Below are 16,712 nucleotides of genomic sequence, written 5' to 3' on the forward strand. Positions count from 1 at the left end.
AAATAATTCAATTCTCAGGAATTTTCTGGCAGAAATAGTAAGAGAAAAGAACATAGCTCTGGGTTAAAGAATAATTTCCACTGTATAATTTTGATATCTAGATTTTGAAATAATTCAATTATTTTGGTATTAAATAAATACTTCATCGAATAGTTTTTGATGGAGTGATTGGAAGCCACTTAAATTCAGGAATTCAGACAGCATTTTCTAAACTATATACCTGAAATTAAAATACAAAATAATAAATTGATTTTAAAGCACTATATAAAGTGATTTGAATTATATTTGTGTAAAAATGAATCTCTTGTAAGCACTGTTTTCATTGAGTGAGGGATTTACTTGTGATTTTTGTATTATTTTTCCTATTATATTTTATAGATCTAAAAGAAACATATTAACTTAAAAAATAGAATATGGCAGTCATATTTCCAAAAAAATAATCAAGCAATATCATTTTTTTTAAATCAGGCATTCAGAGCAGGTGTTTTGCCCAGTAGTTAAGATATGTTCATTCCACACCAGAGTATCTGGGTTCATTCCTGCTAATGCAAATGCTGGGATGCAGCAGTAATGTCTAGTAACTGGGTCTCTGCCACCCACACGAGAGACCTGAATTGTATTCCTAGTTCCTAGCATAGTCCCTGCCTAGTGCTGGCCACCAATTGATGGGAGCTTTTCCCTCCCCACTTCTCTGACTCTGATATTAATTAATTAGTTAGCTAATTAAGTTGATATTAATTGGTTAGCTAGTTAATTAAAATTGAAAAAAGCATTCATAAGCATGCCCCTTAAACATAAAGAACATGACTTTTAGTATTACCTGTTATTATCTATATTATATAGCATTACCTGCTATTTAGTATCACCTGGTTTTTTTTAATCCATCAGACTTTCAATTCACTTCCATACTGCTGTACTAGCATTTAGTAAGCTGTTTAAATATTGTTTGTTATTCACATTATTTACAACTTTGAAGAGTTATATAATACTGCAATAAACACCATTCCTGCATAAATTTTTAGTACTATTAAGCTTGTTCCTTACTATGTATACACAGAAACCTAAGTCAAAAAGTATAAGTGAAGTTTCCAGCAAAATGTAATGGATTAAATGTATCTCACTTAATACTTTGGAAGTGTTCAGGTACCTCTGAGGTGTTCAGGGGATATGGAAATCTGGGCATTGTAATAGTTTAGAGAAAATCAGTGAGGGCTGTGACCAAACCTAAATATACATAGGTCAAATATGATTGATGGGGAACACTCCCATGGTGTTTAAAGGGTGGAGAAAGCCAGCATTTAGGGTATGTTGTCTGAATAAAGCTCATCACCAAAGCAAATATGCTCTTGGCTAGACCAGGTCCTAAATAACTTATTGCTGTACCCTGTGGATTCCACACACTTATTAGATATTTGTTTCCCAATGTTGACTGAGACTTAACTCAGTTTAATGCTCAAGTTGGCATGTATAAAGAAAGCCGTTTTCTTTACATCTTGATAGGATTGTAAGTTGCGAATTGCACTGCCTTTATTGTCACCATGCATTATTTGTATCCCATTTGCTGTCTACTATTTTCCCAGCCTCACCAACATCATAATGCATCTCCCAGTTTCAACCCCCCAGTTGAGCTCTTTCCTTTAGATTAACTTCTCCCAGGTATATTACCTTATGTTTCCAGGCTGGGTCTAATTTGGTTATGTCCTTTTATAACTCATGCTAGCTGATAGTTCAATAAATGTAACATAGTTGTTTGAAATCTACTGCTATACTTTGTTTTTGGAATAGTTCCCTGAGTTCTAAATACCTAAGCATGGAAATAATTAAGGTGATGTATTGAATACATTGATTTTCTAGTACAAAATATGCTCTTTAGATTTATTGCATTAAAAAAGACATCCTCTGGATGATATTAAACCCATTTTGTTGCTTATGCACATTCTGTAAATCCTACTGCTTACACATTTATTTAATTGGTAGCAGCACAAATTTATTCTACTCATGTCATCCAGAACACTTCTAAGTTACAAACTAGTTGGAAATGTGTTCTAGACTGAGTTTTGTTGAACAAAATTATAAGGAATTGGAAGAAGTACATTGGTATTTAACCTGTTTATATCACTGTAGAATTCAGTGTTTTCAGAACATTGTCTAGTTCTGACAAGGAGACAATTGCAACTCAACCAAATTGACGGACTTAAGAGCTTGAACCAATTTATTTATGTTGCACAGGGGTGTGTCAGTTAATTTTTGACATTGAGGAGTCTGATAACTTATGTCATTAAATTCTAAAGCAATAACATGGCATTCTCAATCAACCTTTGATAAGTAAAAAGAGTATATTTCCTATATTATAAAATTATACTGTGTTTAATAATACATTTGTTTCTTAGAGATAGATAATTGGCTAGAGTCCAAGAATATATTTTTACTGCAATGAACACAATTAAGAATCCCATTCATTTCTCCCTTTCCAGAAATGCTCTTACCCTAATGTACGGTACATAGACAGTTTATGGTTTCTCACACTTCCCTGTCCAAGAAAAGATAGCTCTGCGGAACCAATATTATGGTGTAGTGGGTAAAGCACAGCCTGCAACACTGGCATCCCACTGCAACACTGGCGTGTCCTGGCTGCTCCACTTCTGAATCAACACCCTGTGAAAAATAGTAGAAGATGGTCCCAGTGCTTGGGCCACTGTCACGCCATAGCAGAACCAGATGAACCTCCCAGCTTTGGCCTAGCTCAGCATTGGTCACTGCAGTTACCTGGGGAGTGAATCAGTGGGTAGAAGCTCTTTCGCTTGTCTCTCTTTCTCTATCTCTCTGCCTCTCAAATGAATAAATAAATAAATAAATCTTTAAAAAACAAAGAAAAATACCTCAGAAAAGAGAAAAGTAAAAGGCAACAATTTTTTTAGGAAAATATGTTCTAGAACCCAAAAGATTTTTTGTAGAGACCCTGACACACTGCTCAAGCAATAGCTTATCTCTATGAGAAGTATATAAAATATGATTTGTAACTGTCAAAATTCAAAGGTTACAAAACTGATATGGATGCAGAAATTCCCATTTGCTTTGTAATGTGTTCTAAAATACAGGTCGGAAGTTTAAAAATATTTAAATTAAAATGTGTTAACGGGTTTTATTTTTATAACATGATGCATTTTGTTACAATATAGGTATGTTCTATATAAGATTGGTTACTTACTTAAATGGGAAAAATACAATAATAAGATGACTGTGGTTCTACAGCAATGGATATTAGGAAAAATATTTCTACATTAACTCTTAACAGAATTAACTGAAATGTTTTGCTATATCTCTATAACTTGAGCTAAAATCAAATCATTAGGGATGGGCAGGGGGTTTAGCAAGTTAAGCCACTGCCTGTAATGCCAAAACCCCAGATGGGCACTCGTTTAATTCCCAGCTGCTACACTTCCAATCCAGTTCCCTGTTAATAACCTGGGAAAAGCAGCAGAGAAAGGCTTGGGTCCCTGAACCCATGTGGGAGACCCTGAAGAAGCTTCTGGCTCCTGGCAACTGCCTGGTCCAGCCCCGGCCACTGTTGCCATCTAGTGAATAAACCAATTGATAGAAGAGCTCTCTCTCCCTCTCTCCCCCTCCCTCTCCCCCTCTTTCTCTCCCTCTCTCCCTCTCTGTAACTGACTCTCAAATAAAAGTAAATAAATTTTAAAAAATCAAATCACTTTTAGAAACAATGAAACTTGTGTATATATTTCAAGTATCTGATGCAACAATAAATAGAAGGCATAATTTGTGGATTTTTTTCTGAGAGGGAAGCAGTGCATTCACAATTATTGCCTTGCTTTTCATGCAAACATAATATTTGAAATTGAAAATGAGTAAAATTAATTTAGAATGATATTTATCTAAATTAAAAGTCATGCTTCACAGAACAAAATACAAAACACTTCCTACAGTTGTACATATTTGATTGGGGGGCACAGCCTTAAAATATAATCTTGCTGCTATTTTACCATAGTTTTGTTTTCCAAGTTTTACGTGCTCAATAATATTGTGTTCCTATTGGAAGCCTTCCCAGAATCTACTTCACATATCTTTCTAGCTGGTGATTTCCCACTGATTCTACTTGCTGGCTTACAGCGTCTTTCCAGTATGTAATGGTCACAGCACTATTGGTTGGTACACAAAGTGGCTCACAGGCACAGCAGTGACTAATACTTCTCTTGCTATTACGGGAGATCAGAGTTGACTCCCTTTGGCCACATGTTTTCAAGGGAAATTTACTTTATCAGTAAACACCTTACAATGTTGTCCTTGAAGGGGCAAGTTAAATAAATTGCATCAGGAAAGTACTGGAGAAAGAGAGACAGGTTAATACTGATTGTCATTCATATTTAATTATTTGTTAAAGTAACCATTCTGTTCTCAGTGCAGGTGTTGCACACACTAACAGAAGAGCATGACGAAACTGGAAAGAAAAATACCACACCAATTTTGACATACTTCTCTAAAGCTATTAATGTATTTTAAAGAAAGAAAAAACAAATAAATGCTTAAAAGGATGTGAATAATAGAATTATCCTGGGGAAATTAGGCATACTTCCACGTTGTCCAATCATCATAAGCCTTCCAACTTAGTAACTGCTAAACTTTCTCTAAGACATCTTACATCTAATCCCACCCTGGCTCCTTCCTTTCCTAGTTTCACATTATAAGTGGTTCCAGAACCCTCTTTGTTATATTTTATCTACACATAATTCTTTGAAAGTGATTTACCATTTCAAACTTCATCACGCTCCCAGACTATCACCCTGTGCTTTTTGAAACAAAAAATCATCCCTGAAAGAATCCTTTATTTCACACTTTTGTCATGATATAAATGTGGACGTCTTCTAGCATGAATATTTCTAAAGAAACCCCCTTATAATACTGACATATTTATCCCTTACCTATCATGTAGAGAACTAATGGCCAGTATTTGTGGTAAGCTTTTGATTCTTGGAAATAACTTTTCTAAGAACTTCTCTCAAAATTACAAATTTTCAAAATTGACAGTTCCATACTATATCACATACCTTCCTCTATTTTTATAAGTAAAAATTTAATTCTGGAAAATTTATCATCTGTAACTGCGGTTGAGATTTGTGTTTATTTTAATGTGATTTTTTTGTTTTAAAATTTAGCAGGTTTTATCATGTTTTTCTTATTTACTTCATACATAGACATTATATGCCATTTTATGCAAATACATATTTTACTTAAAAACAGAGATATTAATATCACATAAACAAGATTAGTGTCTGCTAACACTAACTGATATAATAAAAAAAGATAGGAATAAGAATCAAAGGGATCACATAAACAAGACTAGTGTCTGAAAATACTAACCGATAGAACAAAAAAGGGAGAGAACGATCCAACATGGAAAGCGGGATACACAGCAGACTCATAGAAGGGCTGATGTCCTAAACAGCACTCTGGCCACAGAATCAGCCCTTAAGGCATTGGGATCTGGCTGAAGAGCCCATGAGAGTATTTTAGATATGGAAAGCCAAGACACTCTGGAAAAAAAAATAAGTAAGAAAGATCTCTGCGAGTGAGATCCCACTAGAAAGAATGGGCCATCAAAGGAGGTACCTTTCTCTGAAGGGAGGAGAGAACTTTCACTTTGACTATGACCTTATCTAAATAAGATCAAAGTCAGCGAACTCAAAAGGTCTCCATAGCCTTGGCAACTAATGACAAAAGCCTAGGGAGATTACTGATGCCATAAACAAGAGTGTCAAATTGTTAAGTCAACAACAGGAGTCACTGTGCACTCACTTCTCATGTAGGATCTCTGTCTTTAATGTGCTGTTCAATGCGAATTAATGCTATAACTAGTGCTCAAACAGTATTTTATACATTATGTTCTGTGTGAGTGCCAACTGTTGAACTCTTTACTTAATATATACTAAATTGATTTTTGTACATAGAGATAATTGAAAATGAATCTTGATGTGAAAGGAATGGGAAAGGGAGTGGGAGTTGGGAGGGTTGTGGGTGAGGGGAGTTATGGGGGGAAAAGCCATTGTAATCCATAAGCTGTACTTTGGAAATTTATATTTACTAAATAAAAGTTAAAAAAAAGAAATATGAAATGGAATGCATCAAAATGAAAAAAATGCTAAGATTTTTGACTTATATGATGTGCTTAATTTCAGATTTAAAATTCTGTTTAGGTCTTGCTTGTGGTGTCACAGGTAAACTGCAACCTATAATGCTGGCATCCCATATGGATGGTGGTTCTAGTCCAGCCTGCTTCACTACCAATCTAGCTCCTGTTAATGCACCTCGGAAAGCACTAGAAGATGGCTTAATGCTTGGGCCCGTGCACCCACCTTGGAGAACTGGAAGAAGCTCCTGGATCCTGGCTTCAATGTGACCTTGCCCAGGCCGTTGTAGCCATTTAGGGAGTGAACCAGCATTTGGAAGAACTCCCTTTCTCATTATCTCTCCCTCTCTCTCTCTCTGTAACTCAGTCTTTCAAATAAAATAGTTTTTTAAAAGTCTGTGAATTGTATATGCTGTAACTTCTATTTTCTCCAAATTTTATAAGACTGAATGTCAGGATTTATCTTTTTCTTTCTTACCATTTGGCACATTTAGTTTTCTTTCATCACAAAAGATATCCAAGATTTATACCTAATAGACTTAGTTTCAATGTCCACTTTTACTTCTGGCTTACATTGGTGAAATTGGCATCCTGATCATTGAGCTACAGGGTATTTTATTAGTTTGCTAATCTCTTAGATCTTCGTAGAGTTTTGATATCATAATCATTGCCTTGCAAAAACTCCCTTATTATTGATTCTGTGCTTTTGCAACCTTCATCCCCTTCTGATAGTTTTCTATTTAACATGCCAATTCTTCTATATCATGTATGTTATTTTCTAAAGCTTTTTTCTGGATTTTTGTATTAGCCTTTCTATACATGAAAGTGTAACGCATATTGTATATCTATTAAAGTACTTGAGCAAAGATCAAGGCAAGGTGTCACACTGAGCATGTATGTCAGTTCCATCTCCCCACAAGATATCCTCTAGGGAAGAATCTAGCAATAAAGCTATCATACTCGGCGATGGATGATCTGAACTGATATTTTGAAGATGGAGTATAACTATGATAACATATGTAAAGAATGGAGGAAGCAAAAATTGAGAATATGGGATATAGCTCTTGAAATAGAAGCAGAGCATTTTCCTTGAAAGAATCTTAGAAAGGCTAAGGTGTAGTTGCAATAAGAATGACAGAAGGAGCTGGCATTGTGGCATGAGTTAAGCTATCATCTGCAATCCCAGCAACCCATTTAGGTACTATTTTGTGTTCTGACTTCTCCATATCAGATCCAGCTCCTTGTTAATTGCCTGGGAAAAGCAGCAGGAGATAACCCAAGTGTTTTGGCCCCTGCCCATGTGAGACATTGGAATGAAGCCACTGGCTCCTGGCTTTGACATGGCCCTACCTTCATCATTGTCACCATGGGAGGAGTGAACTAGCGATGGGAGATTCTCTCTCTCTCACTCTCTATCTCTCTCTCTCTCTCTTTCTCTTTCTCCCTCTCCCTCTCTCTTTGAAACTCTGACTTTCAAAATATGTAAATAAAGATCTAAAACAAAACAAAACAAAAGTAAACAGTAAAAACAATCTCCAGAGGAAAGGGATACTACTATGTACCCAGGCCCCTTTCTCTTCTCTTTCTCAGATGTTCAGGGGTACAAAACCCCAAACATCTCTCCTAGGGAAAAAAATCCTAAGGAATCCCTTTTAAATTATTGATTACATTGACCAGAGACAAATAGACTTTTCAGTAGATTTACATTACTTTAACAAATTTTTATAACTTACTTTCTGCCATTCATTGACCTGATTGCCAGAAATAGAATCTGAACACAAAATTCCTTTCCTTATGAAACTCACATGCTACTCAGAATGACAGCCATAAGATAAAATTATAAATAAAATAAAATCACTTATATGTGTATATATATATATATATATATATACATACACACACACCAAAACTTGAATTAATAGTGAAATCTTTAGAAAAACTCAGCAGGTTAAGCTGATGCGTGTATGTGCATGTATAATTTAAGTAGTGTAATCAGGGTAAATTTAAAAAGAAAGATGATTTAAGTAGAAACGATATTACAGAAGTAAAACAATAATTTAGAGAACAAAAGTCACTCAAAATAGGATATTCAGGAGAAAAAAAGAAAGTACCCAAGTTTAAAGTAATTGCTGAATAGAAGGATAAAAAGACAAAAAAAAAAAACCTGTATTTGTTTATCCTTAAAATGGGCAGGCTGATAGCACAGACTTATGAAAAATAGTTGTCTTATAATCAGTAGTTATTATTGTTATGTTCATTCTTTTTAGAGCCATCATGAATTTTCCTGTTGTCAAATTTCATTTTCCCTGAGTCATCACTAAATCTTCATTTTCATCCCTGATTTCTGGGCTCCGGTTCTATATCTCCATCTGTCTCCTTTCTAGTACCACTCAAATTTTTCACTTTTCATCTACTGTCATCTTTAGGAAATTTTGGATTGTAATAAAATAAACCTTAGATGAATCAATAAAATTGTGTTCAAATCTACCCTTAGCATCTGTTATGAAATGCTGCCATGCCATTTGATTTCTTCCTTTTTAGTTATCTGAAATGAAAAAAATTATAAGTATACTCAGTCAAGTATAAAGTTTTTATAATCTAATTCCTCTGCCAGATTACAGATTTGTGAATGGTGTATATGCCACTTCCCAGTCATTTCCCTTCTTTTGCAGACAATCCAAAGGAAAAGGAAAGGAAAAAGATCATGGACATTGAACTTTCTACTCTCAGGATCATTTTCTTACTAATTTCCTTCTGTTCTTCCCTACTATTTTCTTAGCATTGTCTGTTGCTACTTAATGCTTGGATTATTACAAAGTTACCCTGGCTGGACTCTGAGGATAGTGGCCACCAAATCAATACAACACAATGTTACCTGACCAGTTGTCCCAAAATTCCCCTTTGATTATTTTATTCCCTGCCTCACAAACTATTGTGGCTCACTGTGGTTTTCAGGAAGAGTAGAACACTTGTATTTGACATTCAAAGACAAAAATGGCAGAACTATTTTTTTTAGTACTTTTTTCATATTTCCCCATGCTAAGAAGCAATTTGCTAACTGCAAACAAAGCTTGTGGCTTATCGCCACCATGATTTTCCTCAAACTTTCCTTTAAAAAGTCAAACTTGCACTTCTTACACAATACACTGGATGTAAATTCCAAACATCTTTTAAAATCCAAACAAAATGTTGCCTCCTGCATCTGAAAAGCTTTCTTTTCACTGAGCTACTTTGACTTATTTCAGTGCAACTAATATATCATTTTTATAACATATTACTTTGCTTTATAATTATTTCTGTATATGCCATAAGACTCCCATTTGATTTCAAGTCTTTGAGAGAAATAAATCATTACTGTAACACCTGGCATGACACCCGGAATGCTAAAAGTCCTATAAATAAATATGAAATGAATTATTGCTCTTTTTCTTGGACAAATCAAATGGGACTTCCTTTCTTTCACTTTAAATGGTATCAAAAATATATGATAAGGTCATTGCATTAAGATATATATTATTGAAAAACAGAAATAATGTCGAGATGTGTTCACATTTATAAATTCCCATCAATGTCCATGGTGGAATGATAATACTGCCAAAGAAAGATACATTCTTGGGGAAGGAAAAACTCAAGAGGTATCACTTAACTATTTCTTATGAGAAATCTTTTGAAAATGCCTGGCAATTAAATAATTGCATAAGCATTGAATTGGTCTGCAAGCTTAAATAGCACCGAGTAGCACAAGTGAATTCCTTTAAGCATTTGATCAGACAAAAAAATTCTTAACCATTATATAGCAAATCGTGTGGTATGATTATATTGTTATAAGTCTTTGTTTTGAACTCTCACACTACACAGAATGCTGCTATAGCCCATAAAATTAATAATGAATATGATAACCTTCATAAGTAAAGTTATTCATTTGCTATCATTGAAATATATGCTTCCTGTTGTGTATACACCCTGATTGTGTGAAATGATATCTGTGAATGAAATAATTTAGATTTAGGTGACAGACAAATGTAACTGGTAAGGGGACATGTGGGCACTAAGATGTACTCGTCAGTGATTAAATGCAATTTTTTCTTCACTGGGGATGGAATATATCAAAAACATTTAATTGTGATTATTTCTTAAAAGACTCACATGGAAGTTGATTATTGCTACTCTTTTTATGGTGCTGTCTTTGCTCATTCACAATTCCTCCCAAGCGTTCAAGTCAATCTTTGTTTGATATATTCTGATGACATGGAATTCCCAAGCCATTACAGCATATTTATTCCTTACTAATGAAACTGGTTCCCTTAAGAATGAGGACCACAGAAATATTTAAAAGAATTATTGAGAAGTAATTTTTATGAAATAAAAATATTAAGGTTAGAAGTAGTTTAGAACAGTGTAAGATATATTGGAAGATTATGTGTGTGAAAAGTACACCATAAATCACTGAAAATTAAGAATACTTCATCTAAGTGGTATGGAAAGGAAACGGCATCAGCTCCTAATTAAATTTTAAGTATAATATTCTTGAATTCTTAGACATTACTGTAATGTTACTGGCATTCAGGGCCACAAACAATGAGCATTTTCTTGACAAACAAGTTTAATGAAAATAGAAATGTGATTGGTCTTCTCAATCAGGCTGACTTTATTTTTATGTCTCCCATGCCACATACACACTGATTGTACATAAACAACAAAAAGCGAAGCATCTCAAGCTCTAGTAAACTGAAGATGGATCAAAAACATGGTTTGAAAAGTCAGTTCAGAGTATAGTTCTAACCCACTTTTACATCAAACTCAGTTATTCACACACACAGGCTATATACAGCTTTAGACTCGAAACAAAAGCTTTCAGAAAACTGCATCAAATATATATAGCGTGTATATGTCATGGTTACTCAGGAGAATATTTCTTGTTTTCTTGTCCATGTTTATTTTATTCAGAATTTATTCAGAATTTATTCTTGCCTGAACCCACGGGTTAGAATTGTATAATTTTTAGACATGGTTAGCATCTGTAGATCAGAATAAGCTACGGAAGCTCAAGAGAATACATGAGCTTAATTTGAATCATTTTTCCAGAACATTGTAATTATTTAGTTTCTGAGATTTTACAGGTGTTTCCCCCTTTCCATAGTGAAGAGACTCAGTAACTAAAATAATAATTTTTGTTTCATAAAGAAGTGGATCAATGTTTTTGAAGGATGAGCACATAGGCTGTTATAAGAATATCTAAGAAAGCAGACATTTTCTCTCCTTTTCTCTCTCTCAGTCTCTACCTATATCATTCCAAAACAGTACTGGTCTAGATAAAAGAGGCAGGAAATGCTCTATCCTCACACAGAGAAAAGTAGCATACCCTGTATATTCATCTCTAACAGCCAATTATTATGCACTCATCATATATGAATTTCAATCAATCCTCTAAATGTGCTATCTAAATATTTGCAAATCGACTCACAAATCTGAATTTCTTCAAAGTCTCATACTATTTGATTGAGAACATTGAAATTTTGTTTTGATCATTGACCACATGAATCAATCATTGTGTTGGATCAATATTCCGAAAACTTTGTAACAAATTTTAAGAGCTAAAAATCTTTTATAAATATAGTTTTGCAAATGCCTTGTTTTCAGTTTAGCAAGTAATAAATATAACTATCTATCTGACTATTCTCTACACATTTATCCATTAAAAAGATTACATAAAGCTCACATTATAGATCATATATAACTTTCAGAGCTCCATTACTGACTAAGCCTATAGTACTCAAGAAACCACATTTCCATCACAATGGGTAACACGTGGTTAGAATTATGTTTCAATACATTTGCTTTGACACTGCTAAAAGCTTTCTATCTGGATCTCTATCACTGTTATCATTAATATAACAACCCTACCTGATCTAGTCTGTACACATCCTAACTGAATCTACAACTTTTTTTTTTTTTTTTTTTTGACAGGCAGAGTGGACAGTGAGAGAGAAAGACAGAGAGAAAGGTCTTCCTTTTGCCATTGGTTCACCCTCCGATGGCCGCCGCGGCTGGCGCACTGCAGCCTGCGCACCGTGCTGATCCGAAGGTAGGAGCCAGGTGTTTATCCTGGTCTCCCATGGGGTGCAGGGCCCAAGCACTTGGGCCATCTCCACTGCACTCCCTGGCCACAGCAGAGAGCTGGCCTGGAAGAGGGCCAACCAGGACAGAATCCAGTGCCCCGACAGGGACTAGAACCCGGTGTGCCGGCGCCACAAGGCGGAGGATTAGCCTATTGAGCCAAGGTGGCAGCCTGAATCTACAACTTTATGCACAAGACCACCACTTGAGGGATGTGAAATTAGCATCAGTTGCAATGAAATGGAGATCTCCCATAACTCACTCCACTCTCAGCTCTTCGCACTGAAGCTTCAATAGGGGTCAGGAGAATGGAATAATCTCAGGTCCTAGGAGTTAACTTTGGGGTTATAAAAGAAAGGGAAGGAACTAAGGTAGTTCATAGCAGGTAGACAAAAACACCATGAGATAAGTTTTAAAGTTAAGAAGGGGGTAAATATAGTAAGTGCTGCCCATTAGTTTTTATTTTATTTTGCCCATTGAAAATGTGAAATGTTACTCACAAAGAACAAAAAGCATCCAGCTATGAAATAATTATTTATGTATCTTTACCTCTCATCAATTTATCTACCTAGTTTTTAACTTACTGTGCTTATATCTTTGGGCGCACTGCATTTGCTCTCTCTTTTTCCGTGTTCCTCCAGGGTTTTCAATGCCAAGAAAAGATACATGCAAAAACAACCATTTCTTCCGTGGAAAATCTGAAGAACTACCTTTTTGCTGGTTAGCACAACTTTCATAAACCTTGTGGAGGAAAGCCTCCCTTAAACTATGAAAACGAATTCTGCTAAAAAGAAGGTTGTGCAAAAAGTAAACACATCCAATTCCCAAGAGACACGATAAAAATTTTGAAACCAAGGAAGTCACAGGAAAACTATGAGAGCACTTCAAAAAGTTTGTGGAAAATGGATTTAAAAGATAAATTTAGAATGAGTGTTTAGCCTAGCAGTTAAGATGCCTGCATTCCACGATAGAGTGCCTGCGCTGGCTTCAGCTTCTGAATATCGTTTCCCAGCAGTGCAGATTCTTCCAGGCAGAAGTGATGAATCAAGTAATTGAATTCCTACCACTGGAGTGGGAAAACTGCAATGCATTAGCAGCTCCCGGGGATGGCCCCTACCCAGAACTGGTCATAGTGAGCATCTGGGGAGTGAACAAGTAGATAGAAAGTCTGTCTATGCTTATCTCTGTGTCTGCCACTCTCTTCTCTATCTCTCTTTTCTCTCTCTCCCTCTCTCTCTCTTTCCACTGCTTCTCTCTCTTTTTTTTTAAAGATTTTATGTATTTATTTAAAAGTCAGAGTTACACAGGGAGAGAAGGAGAGGCAGAGAGGTCTTCTATCCGCTGGTTCACTCCCCAGATGGCCGCAACGGCTGGAGCTACGCCGATCCGAAGCCAGGAACCAGCAGCTTCTTCCATGTCTCCCACGTGGGTGCAGGGGCCCAAGGACTTGGGCCATCTTCTACTGTTTTCCCAGGCCATAGTAGAGAGCTGGATTGAAAGTGGAGCAGCCGGGTCTCGAACTGGCCCCCATTTGGTATGCAGGCACTTCAGGCCATGGCATTAACCCTCTGTGCCACAGCGCTGGCCCCACCCACTGCTTCTTAAACAAACTTAAAATTTAGAGTTTGAGAAAAGAGAAATTCATTTTGATGCAAAATGTTTTGAAATTCATACATAGTTTTTTCCCAAAGTATGTATATATACATATACACGGAGTTTTTGAAAATTCCATTGCTGCATGGATTTCAAATTTTGTTGCATCAAAAAGAATTTGTCCTTTAATTCCATTTTACCTGAACTTTTTGAAGTGTTTTCATACAAGTCTTCACAGAAACACATAAAAATTTAAACAGAAAAATTACATTTCAGAAATGATTTAAAATATGCCTTGGTCTATATAACAACTATAAAAACCAAACAAAAATTGCAAGATCTGTAGAAATTTTCAGATTTTGAAGGTGGTTAAAATGTGTTTATTTAGAAACAAATTTCTATTTGTAGTGTCCTCAGTGTCTAAAGGATAACAGTCTTAAACAACGTTAGAAATTTTTAAATGGAATGAAAGAAAGGATCTCTGTCCTAGTGGCCAGCATACTTTACCCATCGTGTCACATTGTGCTGTTCTGGTTCTACGTGCCAACAATTCAGTCATCCACTACAGGCAAACTTGCCTCTCACTGTGTTCTGTTCAGTCAAGCATTTGGACTCCTAGCTGTCTTGGCTGTAGATCTGTAAGCTGCTTGCTCCTGTCTTGAACATTTATACCCAAACCTACACACTTGATCGCTGAAATTTTCCAGAAATTTCCATTTGCAATAAACTCACAATTGCATGAATAATTCCTTATTGCTAGTCAAACAAGGAAGGAAAGAGATATACTGTTTGATAAAAAAAAAAATGTTCAAAAGGAAGAAGCAAAGACTGTTTTTTTTTTAAATTTTTATTTAATGAATATAAATTTCCAAAGTACAGCTTATGGATTACAATGGCTTCCCCCCACATAACTTCCCTCCCACCTGCAACCCTCCCCTTTCCCACTCCCTCTCCCCTTCCATTCACATCAAGATTCATTTTCATTTCTCTTATATACAGAAGATCAATTTAGTATATATTACGTAAAGATTTCAACAGTTTGCACCCACATAGCAACACAAAGTGAAAAATATTGTTTGAGTACTAGTTATAGCATTAAATCATGATGTACAGCACATTAAGGACAGAGATCCTACATGAGGATCCAACAGTCAGGAGATCCAACAACTCCTGTTGTTGACTTAACAAATTGACACTCTTGTTTATGGCATCAGTAATCTCCCTAGGCTCTTGTCATTAGTTGCCAAGGCTATGGAAGCCTTTTGAGTTCACCAACTCTTATCATATTTAGACAAGGTCATAGTCAAAGTGGAAGTTCTCTCCTCCCTTCAGAGAAAGGTACCTCCTTCTTTGATGACCTGTCTTTCCACTGTGATCTCACTCGCAGAGATCTTTCATTTAGGTTATTTTTTTTTTTTTTGACAGAGTGCCTTGGCTTTCCATGCCTGAATTACTCTCGTGGGCTTTTTAGCTGGATCCGAATGCCTTAAGGGCTGATTCTGAGGCCAGAGTGCTGTTTAGGACATCAACCATTCTATGAGTCTGCTGTGTATCCCACTTCCCATGTTGGATCGTTCTCTCCCTTTTTGATTCTATCGGTTAGTATTTTCAGACACTAGTCTTGTTTATGTGATCCCTTTCATTCTTATTCCTATCATTATGATCAATTGTGAACTGAAATTGATCAAATGGACTAGTGAGATGGCATTGGTACATGCCACCTTGATGGGATTGAATTGGAATCCCCTGGTATGTTTCTAACTCCAACGTTTGGGGCAAGTCAGCTTGAGCATGTCCCAAATTGTACATCTCTTCCCTCTCTTATTCCCACTCTTATATTTAACAGGGATCACTTTTCAGTTAAGTTTCAACACTTAAGAATAATTTTGTATTAATTACAGAATTTAATAGTGTTAAGTAGAACAGAAAAAAAAATACTAAGAGGGATAATGTATTAAGTTGTTCATCAACAGTCAGGGCAAGGGCTGTTCAAGTTGCTGTTTCTCATAGTGTCCATTTCACCTTAATAGGTTTCCTTTTTGTGCTTGGTTAGTTTTCACTGATCAGGGAGAACAAATGATATTTGTCCCTTTGGGACTGGCTTATTTCACTCAGCATAATGTTTTCCAGATTCCTCCATCTTGTTGCAAATGACCAGGTTTCATTGTTTTTTACTGCTGTATAGTATTCTATAGAGTATATGTCCCATAATTTCTGTATCCAGTCTACTGTTGATAGGCATTTAGGTTGATTCCAGGTCTTAGCTATTGTGAATTGAACTTCAATAAACATTGAGGTGCAGGCAGCTCTTTTATTTGCCAATTTAATTTCCTTTGGGTAAATTCCAAGGAGTGGGATGGCTGGGTTGTATGGTAGGGTTATATTCAGGTTTCTGAGGAATCTCTAGACTGACTTCCATAGTGGCTTAACCAGTTTGCATTCCCACCAACAGTGGGTTAGTGTCCCTTTTTCCCCACATCCTCTCCAGCATCTGTTGTTGGTGGATTTCTGAATGTGAGCCATTCTGACCAGGGTGAGGTGAGACCTCGTTGTCGTTTTGATTTGCATTTCCCTGATTACTAGTGTTCTTGAACATTTTTTCATGTCTCTTGTGCCCTTTTAGTTTCCCCTTTTGAAAAATGTCTATTGAGGTCCTTGGCCCATCTCTTGAGTGGGTTGTTTGTTTTGTTGTTGTGGAGTTTCTTGATCTCTTTGTAGATTCTGGTTATCAACCCTGTATCTGTTGCATAGTTTGCAAATATTTTTTCCCATTCTGTCGGTTGCCTCTTCACTTTCCTGACTGTTTCTTTTGCAGTACAGAAACTTCTCAATTTGATGCAATCCCAATAGTTAATTTTGG

This window comes from Lepus europaeus, chromosome 3 (assembly GCF_033115175.1).
Source record: "Lepus europaeus isolate LE1 chromosome 3, mLepTim1.pri, whole genome shotgun sequence".
Lineage (NCBI taxonomy): Eukaryota > Metazoa > Chordata > Mammalia > Lagomorpha > Leporidae > Lepus > Lepus europaeus.